The sequence below is a fragment of the Colobus angolensis genome, unplaced genomic scaffold (assembly GCF_000951035.1).
Source record: "Colobus angolensis palliatus isolate OR3802 unplaced genomic scaffold, Cang.pa_1.0 Scaffold259, whole genome shotgun sequence".
In the NCBI taxonomy this organism is placed as follows: domain Eukaryota; kingdom Metazoa; phylum Chordata; class Mammalia; order Primates; family Cercopithecidae; genus Colobus; species Colobus angolensis.
The window spans coordinates 6364874-6376179 of record NW_012115810.1 but is presented as its reverse complement, the minus strand read 5'-3'; positions in this window follow the sequence as shown (position 1 = coordinate 6376179).

Below are 11306 nucleotides of genomic sequence, written 5' to 3'. Positions count from 1 at the left end.
ACCCTCACTGGTTCTGCAACCTTAAGCAAGCCACTCAACCTTTCCAATCCTTGCCAAATGGGGACAATAACACCTGACTCCCCAACTGAACCCTTTCAGTGTTGCGTACCGCAAAGAAGATAAAATGACTACTGAGATTGGTAAAAGCTAATTAAAGAGTAGTGGTGAGAGCAAAATGGTGCTGGGATGCCTATCCTAGAAGCTGCCAGAACTAGAGTAATAGTAGAACTCTATTAAGCTGAGACTAGAACAGGAAATTCAGAGAAAAGCTGAAGATTTGGGACTGGATGGAGGCAGGAAGGAAACATGGGGAGGGGGTGATAAGAGAAATGAGAAATGCAGATGGTGGCACTGCTAGATTTGCCTTTCTTTAGGGTAATATGAGGGCCAACCACCCAAAGGAAGTGAGAAGGGAGGAAGGGTACCATTTTGTCTGTCTGGAGACGAGAGATGTACTGTGGGAGAAGGGAGGCTGCTCAAAGGGAGCCTCCGCAGTGAGGACCCACGCATGAACTTAGGTCTACAATTACAGTCATTGAAATCACCAAGTCACAGGAAGTCAGAAGTTTGGTACAAGCTTCAGATCTGAAAGGAAATTGGAATTCCCTTGGCTAATGTAGCAGCAGAAGAAGGTCCAGGAGAGAATTCTGTGGTGACATGGAGGCATGTGCAAGAGCTGCCCACTGTCCCTCCTGAGGAAGACAGACCAGCATGGAGGTGCTGTGGCTCCACTCAGGAGCCCTCAGCCATGGGTCATGGGCCCAGCAAAGGCCATGACAAGGAGGAGGGGCTGCCGTGGGCTGGGAATCCACTGGCAGATAACTTTCTTCAGCTCATTTGAGTTCCGTTCACCAGATTCTATGCTAGGCACTGGGACATGAAGATGAATAAGACACAGCCCCTGTCCACCAGGATCTCTCAGACCAAAGGGAAATGGACACCCAACAAATCAATAACAAGAGAGAGTATAGATGCGGCTTGGTGGGGGCCGGGGTCATGCTGTGGATGAGGCTCAAGAACTCACCTGAAGGTCACATGCAGGCCAAGAAACAACCATGGTGACTATGGAGACCAATAACTCATGTTCGGATCTTTGATAAACAGACAATCCCTAAGCTTATTATGAAATCTTTAAACATACACAAAAGTTGAGTGAATATTATATTGAACCCTCACGTACCCATCACAGGGCTTCAACAACGTGGACCATCTTGGTTTGGCCACAGCATCTGGCCGCCTACTTCTTTGCTCTTTTCCTTCTCTCCTTCTTGGTTATTTTAGAGTGAGACCTAAACCTCATATCATTTCATCTAGAGATACTTCAGTACGTTATCTCCAAAAGACAAGCCTTCGTGTGCTCTCTCTCTCTCTCTCTCTCTCTCATCTCTTTCTCCTTCTGTAAACTGAATTTTCACCAAGATTGAGGAGAATCTTTCCCCACAGAAGGGAGATCGGCATTGCTAGCTATACTAGGCATAAGAGCCAAAACAAACAGAAGACCCCCCGCTGAGCCAGGACCGCTGAGAGAGCAGGTAGAGTTCGGACAGTAGATGATGAAGCTGGCCCTCAGGTCAAAGGAGGGAACCAGGAAACACAAAGCTGTTGACGGCAAACAACAGGAAGAAAATGACAGGCAAAACTAGGTCTTGCCGAGGAAAAAGATGTAGAGAACACTTAGAAATGGCTATTTCTGAGATCACTCAAAAAAATATACAGTAAGAGAGGAACAAAGGATGATAAATTATTGGCAGGAAAAACTAAAATCAATTTATCCAACAAATACTTGCCAGGTTTCTCCTGTGTGATAGGTTTCATTTAGATAGATGCCAAGTCAAGCAATATATGCCTGGCATTTGACATGTCATGTTTTATCTGTTTTATTTTATTCATTCATTCATTCATTTTGAGACAGGGTCTTACTCGGTCATCCAGGCTGGTGTGCAGTAGTGCAATCATGGCTCACTGTAGCCTCAATCTCCCTGCTTCAGATGATTCTCCCAAGCTGCTGGGACCACAGGTGTACGCCACCACACCCATGCCTGGCTAATTTTTTATTTTCTGTAGAGACAGCGTTTCCTCATATTGCGCAGGCTGGTCTCAAACTCCTAGGCTCAAGCGATCCTCCCACCTCGGCCTCCAAAAGTGCTGGATTACAGGCATGAGCCACTGCACCTGACCTGAACTATGTTTTGTTTTAAAGAACGTCTAGATGTCAGCTGGTGTCACCACCCCCTTCAGAATAAGATTGGCTCCAATACCCATATTGTTCCCAGTGGATAATTAAAGCCCTCTCCAAGATGTGTGTCAATTCCTAGGAGGGTTACACTGGTGTGGTTACCTCTGATTTTCAGTGAATTCGTTCATTGCTTGCTGTCCCTGTGCCCTCACCACCCTGATCCGGACCCAGCTCTTTTCCATGATTTCCCTAAAAGTCTTCTTCAGTGGGTGGCAACATTTACTGAAGACTTTGTAGAGCATTTACATCATGGTAACCAGATGACATCCAGTAGAACGTCTGCTACCCTCATTCTGTTTGTGGGTCCTTCCACCCACTTCCCACTGCCACCCCCACTGCACCCCACCCTAGGACTTCGTTCACTGCTCATGTCACCTGGGGCAGCCTCCATCTTGCTGGAAGTGTTCCCCTCTCCCACTTTCCCTTCCCTCACTTTTCTTCCCTTACCCTGTTCAGTTTCAAATCAGCAATTCAGCTACTTCTCTGGTTGTTGGACTCCTGGAAAACCATGTCACCTTACCCCAAAATAGTCTCCTCACACTCAAACAGCTCTAACACCAACTGTCAGGATGTCAACATTTTTGTCCAAATATGATAGAACAGATGAACAATGAATTCATTAGAACAAATGAAATGATAGAGAACCGGAGGCAAGAGAAATGAGAAGCCAAAGGAAAAGGAAGAGAAGTTTCAAATAAAATCTTGAAGGCCTGAAAGAAATATACGCACAAAATTAGGGCAAGCAGAGCTTCCACCAAAAAATATATAAGACAGAATTTTAAACATGGTTTTCCATACAGTATTTCATGGAATTGTCACAAGAATTCTGAAAGATGATAGCTATTATTATCCTATTATACCGAAGGGAAAAATGAGCCTCTGGGAAATTAAGAGATTCCTTAATGTCTTACAGTTTGTTAAGTAGAGAAATTTATCTGGGGCTCTCTTAATCCCAAATCTAGAGCTATCTCTGCTACCCCATAAGAAAATAGGTTGGAGCTGAAGCTTAGAAGTCTCCAAACAGAGAGGATCGAGATGTAATTTTGATTTAGGAAATAGAGATGAATTTGAAGAGAGAATTCTGTGTGTGAAAGAACTGATGTAGGATTCACCAAATACCTCAATAGGGCAAGAGCCACACAAACACAGCTTCTCAGATTTTTCTTTGAAAGGTGCTGTGGTTTGGATGTCTGTTTCCTCCAAAGCTCATGTGGAAATGTAACCTCCAATGTGTCAGCGTTGAGAGGTGAGGCCTTTGAGAGGTGATTGGGTCAAGAGGGCTCTGCCCTCCTGCATGGATTAATGCGTTCAGGGATTAATGGATTAATCGGTTATCATGGGAGTGGGCCTGGTGGCTTTATAAGGAGAAGAAGGGAGGCCTGGCTTAACATGCTCAGCCCCCTCCCCATGTGTGATGCTCTGTACCACGTCGGGACTCTTCAGAGAACCTCCACCAAAAAGAAAGGGCTCCCAGATGTGGCTTCTCAACCTTGGATTTCTCAGCCTCCATAACTGTAAGAAATACATTTCTTCTCTTTATAAATTACCCAGTTTCCGGTATTCTGTTGTAAGCAACAGAAAACAGACTAAGACAGATGTAATGTGAAAGCCTGAAAGATCATGGAAGTGAACTGGGTTTGGAGAAAAGATCAAATATACAGGATGAGCCTTCGAAAGACAAATGAAAGATAAAAGGGAACTTTGCACAGGACACCTCTCCTGTGTACAGCAAAAGACATGAGGCTGGGGAACATGTCAAGTGAGGCTTGGGAAAGGAGCTAGGGTAGGGGAAAGATGACCTTGCACTGAGGTATTCATTATCAGACTGTAAGGTGTAGTAACAGACATCTGAATGTTTTCTACAATGGCTTTGCAAATAAGTCTAAATCATTGCAGAAGCATGTTTTGAATGACCTGGGTGCCTACTTTATGAGGAAATGTATTACAGGACCTCTGGCCCAAGTTCACACTGGGATTTTTAACCCATCAACAGTGCCAGTACTCTATCTCAGAGACCTATGAGAAAAGAAGGGAGGAGGACTTATAGAAATGTTCCTCATGAACAAAATTTCATGGTAGTGTGAAAACAGAAAAATGAGAGAACTGAGTCATTGTAAGCTTGCTAAAGTTACGAAACTAGCCAGAATCATATCTATATTAGAACAGCCATTGATCATAAATAAAATAATGTAGGTCAACACTGTGGATGCAGAGGAATTTTTTTTTTCTTTTTTAAAAGGTCTATCAGTTATTCAAGTTAAAGACCCATTCAAGTGGAGAGAAGAATATTTATTTAGCTGCCCATGCTAGCCATTTGAATATGGCAGGATTGAGAGGATCATAAGCAAAAATGCTAGAGGTCATAAAACGTAAAGTGCAGGATTTTGTCATCTCTGTGTACACGATGAAGAGATTGAAATTAATTTCTAAAAACATAGGAAATTGGGTAGAAGTGAAGAAGAACAGAAGTCCTGCTCCCCTTTAAAGATTTCAGAAAAATGAAACATTTTCTTTAACAAATAAAGAGAGTTTTCCAAAGGAGTATAGCCAGAGGCTTTTAAGGATAAAATAGATATTGCTGCAGAAGTGTTTAAGAGACAGCACAGTTAAATAAAATGGAGGTGAAGACACTGGAGCAGAAATAGCGAAATTGAAGACCAGATGAAACAGAATGGGGAGGATGAGAGCAGGAAAGGTCAGGCAAGAACAAAAACACTCTCACCAGAAACCTGAGGTCTGGGAGACGAGTGAGGACTGTCACAAGATTAAAATGGACAGAATAAGAAGGCACCAGAAAAGAATCTTGAGATAATGGAAAGGTTTAACCAAACGTATCAAGTGCAAAGAAAGATTGAGTGGCCAGCTCGGCTGTGGACGAAGAAACAAGCAATCTGACAGCGGACATCATGGGTCAAGTGGCTCTAAGTGAGCGGGTTTTGAAGGAAGGAAGCACCTGCTCTGGCAGGCGCCCTGCATAGTTCTATCAGGCATTTAAGAACTGAGCAAAGCACTGTTTTCCATGACAGACACTTGAGAGGAAGGTGGAGTGTCCTGTATAGTAAAACAAGGAGCTGGTGATATTTCCAAAAGAAACAGAAGGTGGATGCTGGGAACTAGAGGTCACTATCTTTACAAATTTGTAGTAGGAGACTTTGTAGCAGAATTCTAGACAAAGTTTTTTAAAAAGTTGTCTGGACTGGTGTGAAATGACAAACATGTCAGGGGCTTAGCAGGGATAATCAACAGTGGGGGTGGGGCTGGGGGATGGTCCCTGACCACACAAGCAGTTGTTAAAAAAAAAAAAGAAAAAAGCCTTTTTGCTGTGTCTCCAAGGACTAGCCATTTGGCCTCCCTTTTCCAATTCTTGAAACACACCAAAGGGGCTGGAGTATCACAAATCAGTCTATTTTTATCAGGCAAGAAGGAAGGCCCAATACTGCCATATCTTTTTGTTCTTTTCAAAAACAATCTGAAATATAGGTTTTGTGTGAAATCTTCTGAATTTGATATGTTGGCTCAACTTTCTTATGTTTATTTATTTATTATTTATTCCCTTTTTTTCTTTTTTTTTTTTTTTGAGACGGAGTCTCGCCCTGTTGCTCAGGCTGGAGGGCAGTGGTGCGATGTCACTGCAAGCTCCGCCTCCCAGGTTCAAGCCATTCTCCTGCCTCAGCCTCCTGAGTAGCTGGGACTACAGGCACGTGCTACCACGCCTGGCTAATTTTTTGTATTTTTAGTAGAGACAGCGTTTCACCGTGTTTTCCTGACCTCGCGATCCGCCTGCCTCAACCTCCCAAAGTGCTGGGATTACAGGCGTGAGCCACTGTACCCGGTCTTTTACGTTTACTTTTACCATACACTGTGCAGACAAACAGTTGAGTTTGCATGTTCAATTTGGCCAATGGGCCACCGTTTCGTATATGCCGGGATTTTCACACTGAGCCTTCACAACTGTCCTACGTTCCTGATGACCTGAGGGATGTAAGGGCAGGGCTTGCCTCTCTTGCAGGGGGGATGCAAGGAAATAGTTAATAACCTTACAGTTTGGCAAGAAGTAGGATGTGAAGATGAAAAGGAAATGGCCCACTTTAAGCAGAGCCCGGTTTTAGTTTCCGCAGGTGGTAGCATTCTGGCAGTTACTGAAGGTTTACATCAGCACTGACAAAATAATACACAAAGTCATAAAAAATAAAAATAAAAAACAGAGAAATCTGATAATACGGATGGTATGGATGGATGAAGAGGCTAGGCCCATGAGGATTTCTGCTTCAAGGTTTGGAGGGTGTAGAATAATAGCTATCATTTGCTGAGAATTTACTGTGTGCCAGAGGCTGTCCGTTATATTTAATCTCTAATATTTACAACAACCCCTTTTACAAATGCCGAAGGATTATTCAGAGGAGTTAAGGCATACAACACCCAGGTCTCTGGGCCTTTATGCTTTCTTCTTTAACTGGAAATCTTTCCATTACATTTTTTTTGCCAAAATATTCATTGCAACACTATTCATGTGTTTAAAAAGCCAACAAATGGTCAAATAATTCCACTCCTAGATATATAACCAGGAAATAAAACACATATCCACACAAAAATTTGTACACAAATGTCACAGCAGTTTTATTCATAATAGCCAAAAATTTAAAACAACTCAGATGTCCATCAACTGACAGGTAAAAAAGATGCAGTATCTCTATACCCTGGCATATTACTTGACAATAAAAAGGAATGAAGTGCTGATTCATGCTACAACATGGATCAGTCTTGAAAACATTATGCTAAGTGAAAGAAGCCAGTCACAAAAGACCACATATTGTTCCATTTACATAAAATGTCCAAAATAGGCAAAACTATACAGGTAGTGAGTAGAAGTGGTTGCCTAAGACTGAGGGACAGGGAGAGTTGGAGGTTGCATTTTTAACCCTAAATATTAATAGTATAGGGTTTCTTTGAAGGATGCTGAAGATGTTCTCAGATTGATTATACTGATGGTAGCACAACTCTGAAAATACTAAAAACCATTGAATTATACACTTAAGTGAAATTGTATGATACATCAATTATCTCAATAGAAGTTTTACAAAAAAAAAAGATATAAAGAGAATATTGGTTTTGAAATATCTGTTCCATGTCATGAAACACAAATTATTACCTAATAAAGGTTGGCACCAGCTAGCCGGGCGAGGTGGCAGGCGCCTGTAGTCCCAGCTACTAGGGAGGCTGAGGCAGGAGAATGGTATAAACCTGGGAGGCGGAGCTTGCAGTGAGCTGAGATCCGGCCACTGCACTCCAGCCCGGGCGACAGAGCGAGACTCCGTCTCAAAAAAAAAAAAAAAAAAAAAAAGGTTGGCACCAATTTTATATTCTAACTTCTTCACCAACCCAAACTGTAGTCCAATCCCCAGGCTTATGGCCCTCAATATTGGGGCTTGGCTACACCTCGGGCCTTAGACTATCCAGGGCATAAGCATTTTGTGTGTGTGTGAAACAGGGTCTCACTCTGTCATCCAGGCTGGAGTGCAGTGGTGCAATCACAGCTCACTGCAGCCTCCACCTCCTGGGCTCAAGTGATCCTCCCACCTCAGCCTCCGAAATAGCTGGGGACTACAGGTGTGAGCCATCACACCCAGCTAATTTTTTAATTTTTTGTAGAGACAAGGTCTCCCTATGTTGTCCAGGCTGGCCTTGAATTCCTGGGCTCAAGTGATCCTCCTGTCTCAGCCTCCCAAATTGCTGGCATTAGAGGCATGAACCACTGTCACATAAGAATTTCACGTACAGTATCTCATTTACTTCCATGACAGCCCCACAAGAAGGGTATTATTATCATTCCCATGGGAAGGATGAGGAGATGCTTAGTGAGACTGCATCATTTACTAAGCAATGAAGTTGGTATGTAGCAGAGTCAGGGTGCAAAACCAGACAGCTGGATGTCACAGCCTGGACTTTCCACACGAAACCCCACATGCTCATACGCTGTTGGTGGTATTGTAAATTGGTACATATTAACTTTCTGGAGGGTAATTTGACAGGGTGTGTCAAAAGTTATTTGAAAAACCATACTTTTTAACCCAGCTACTCCTAAAAATTTTCTATAAAAATTATTGGACAAGTAAATAAAGATATATATGCAAATATAAGGATGTTCATCAAGGTATTGTGTGTATATATATATAGCAATAGCCAATTTAAAAAACTTTTTAAAAGAAAAATTCGTATTTGTGTCCACAAAGGATTGACTAAATTATAGCCCAGCACATCCCTCTGGCAGTGTAGCTGAGCTCAGGAAAGGGATGTTCTGTGGATTAGCATCTGGGGAGAGCAGGAGGGGTCAGGAGAATAGGAAGGAAGAACCCTTCACCAAACCAGGTCACAAGGCCCAGCCTGGGCTGATGTGTGTGTCACACTCTTGGAAAGGTCACCTCCTCACCACCATCCCAGTCTTCACCAGGATTATAGAGCAGTGTCTATTAATGACAGAACCATTCTTCAATGTCATTTACCCAAAACATATCATCTAGCATTAATCTATTCATAGAATGTTTCTGAAATATTTTTAGACTAGTTTTAGGGGCCAGGTGAGGTGACTAATGCCTGTAATCCTAGCACTTTGGGAGGCCAAGGAGGGTGGATTGCCTGAGTTCAGGAGTTTGAGACCAGCCTGAGCAACACGGTGAAACCCTGTCTCTACTAAAATATAAAAAAGAAATTAGCTGGGTATGGCAGCATGTGCCTGTAGTCCCAGCTACTTGGGAGTCTGAGGCGGGAGAATTGCTTGAACCCGGGAGATGGAGGTTGCGATGAGCTGAGAACGCACCACTGCACTCCAGCCTGAGCAACAGAGCAAGACTCCATCTCCAAAAATAAAAATAAAAATAAACTGGTTTGGAGGCTGCAAAATACTACCTCATAGTAGTTAAAGCAGCCATGTAAGACTCTGGGTCTTCGCCAGAGCCACAAGGACTCTGTGGAAAGGAAAGCCCCCTTTCCTTCCTTAGACCTTCCATGCTTACCTCCACCTCCATATTTCTCCCCTTTCTCCAACAGGAACAAGCTCAGCTGGGAGTGAACAATGAAAGGCAGGTCCAGCCCTTTCACCATGGCTGCAGTTGGAAGCAAACAAGTGAATTTGACACAAGGTGATGTATATATATATATAGTTTTGTTTTGTTTTGTTTTGTTTTTTTGGTTTGAGACACAGTCTTGCTCTGTCACCCAGGCTGGAGTGCAGTGGCACAATCTCAGCTCACTGCAACCTCCAACTCCCGGGTTCAAGCGATTCTTCTGCCTCAGCCTCCCAAGTAGCTGGGACTACAGCCACGCACCACCATGCCTGGCTAATTTTTGTATTTTTAGTAGAGACGGGGTTTCACCATGTTGGCCAGGCTGATCTCAAACTCCTGACCTCAAGTGATTTACCCGCCTTGGCCTCTCAAAGTGCTGGGATTACAGGCGTGAGCCACTGTGCCCAGCCTATATATTTTTAATCACTTTTAAACAAGGTGTAGTTGAGGAATCTTCTTCCAACTTCATGACTGAACTATAATGGGAGCTTGTGCAACCTTTTCATTAGGACTTAAGGGAAGCTGCAGACTTTTAGAAATTAATGGCTTGATTTTACCAAAAGGAAGATGAAAAAACCCTCTAGAGACTGATGAATGGATGCCATTAAGAGTGTTTGATGAGCTCCACAGTGACACACCCAATTCACTTCCTCACCTATAACAGTAGATTGCCCAATGGCCATTTTGTACAATATAAAAGTTAAGATTGATCTTCTGTTTAGGAAACATTTGTTTCCACAAAAAAACTCTCTTGTTCGTATTGCATCACCATAAATTCATGAAGTGGGTAACTGTGCAATGGTTACATTTTTAGAAAATACATACTGAAACATTTAGGTGTAGAGGATCCAGAACCTCAGTTGGTTCAGATACAGTATGAGAGAGAGAGAGAGAGAGAGAGAGGAAGTGCATATGGGATAAAATGTTGATAACAAGGAATCTGGTTAAGGACATATAAATCTTTTTTTTTTTTTTGGAGACAGGGTCTCACTCTCATTGGGCAGGCTGGCAGCTCACTGCAGCCTTGACCTGCCAGGCTCAAGCTGTCCTCCCACCTCAGCCTCCAGAGTAGCTGGGAACACCAGTGTGCATCACCACATCAAGCTAATTTTTGTATTTTTCATAGAAATGGGATCTTGCCATGTTGGCCAGGCTAGTCTTGAGCTCCTGGGCTCAAGTGAGCCATCTGTCTAGGCTCCCAAAGTGCTGGAATTACAGTTGTAAGCCATTGCACCCAGAGGGCATAGAGATCTTTGTGCTATTTTTATTTTTGTAATATTTTTAAAATTTTGAAATCATGTTTACTATTTGGGTGACAGAATGGACTATTTGGGCTTTTAACAGAAGCCCAAACCTCAGCATTATGCAATATATCCATGTAATTAACCTGCACATGTACCCCAAATCTAAAATTTATTTATTTATTTATTTAATTTATTTGTTTATTTTGAGATGGAGTCTCGCTCTGTTGCCCAGGCTGGAGTGCAGTGGCATGAACACAGCTCACTGTAACCTCGAACTCCTGGGCTCAAGTGATCCTCCCACCTCAGCCTCCCAAAGTGCTGGGATTACAGGCTTGAGCCACCATGTCCAACTTAAACTTTTTTTTTTTAAGGAAAAAAATAAAATAAACCTTGCCATCATATCTAAATCAAGTGCTAAACATTAAAAAAGACTCTCTAAGCCAAAAGCTAAGAATATATTGATGCTTCTCAAATGGTAACAAGGCACCCTGAGGATATTAATGTAATGCCTACATCTGACTTTTTTTATAGTTATTTTGAATAGAAAATACACTTAGATGAGTGAAAACTCTGAACACTATGAAAAGGTAGGTACTGAGAACTGTCATTCCTTCCCATCCCCATCAACTCCGTTGCTGTCACACTCTACAGGTAATCATATTTATTCATTTCTGGTTTCTCTTTCCAGTGACTACTTATGCAAATACAAACAAATATGAATATATATTATTCCCCTCCCTCCTTTATACGCAAAATGAGGCATGC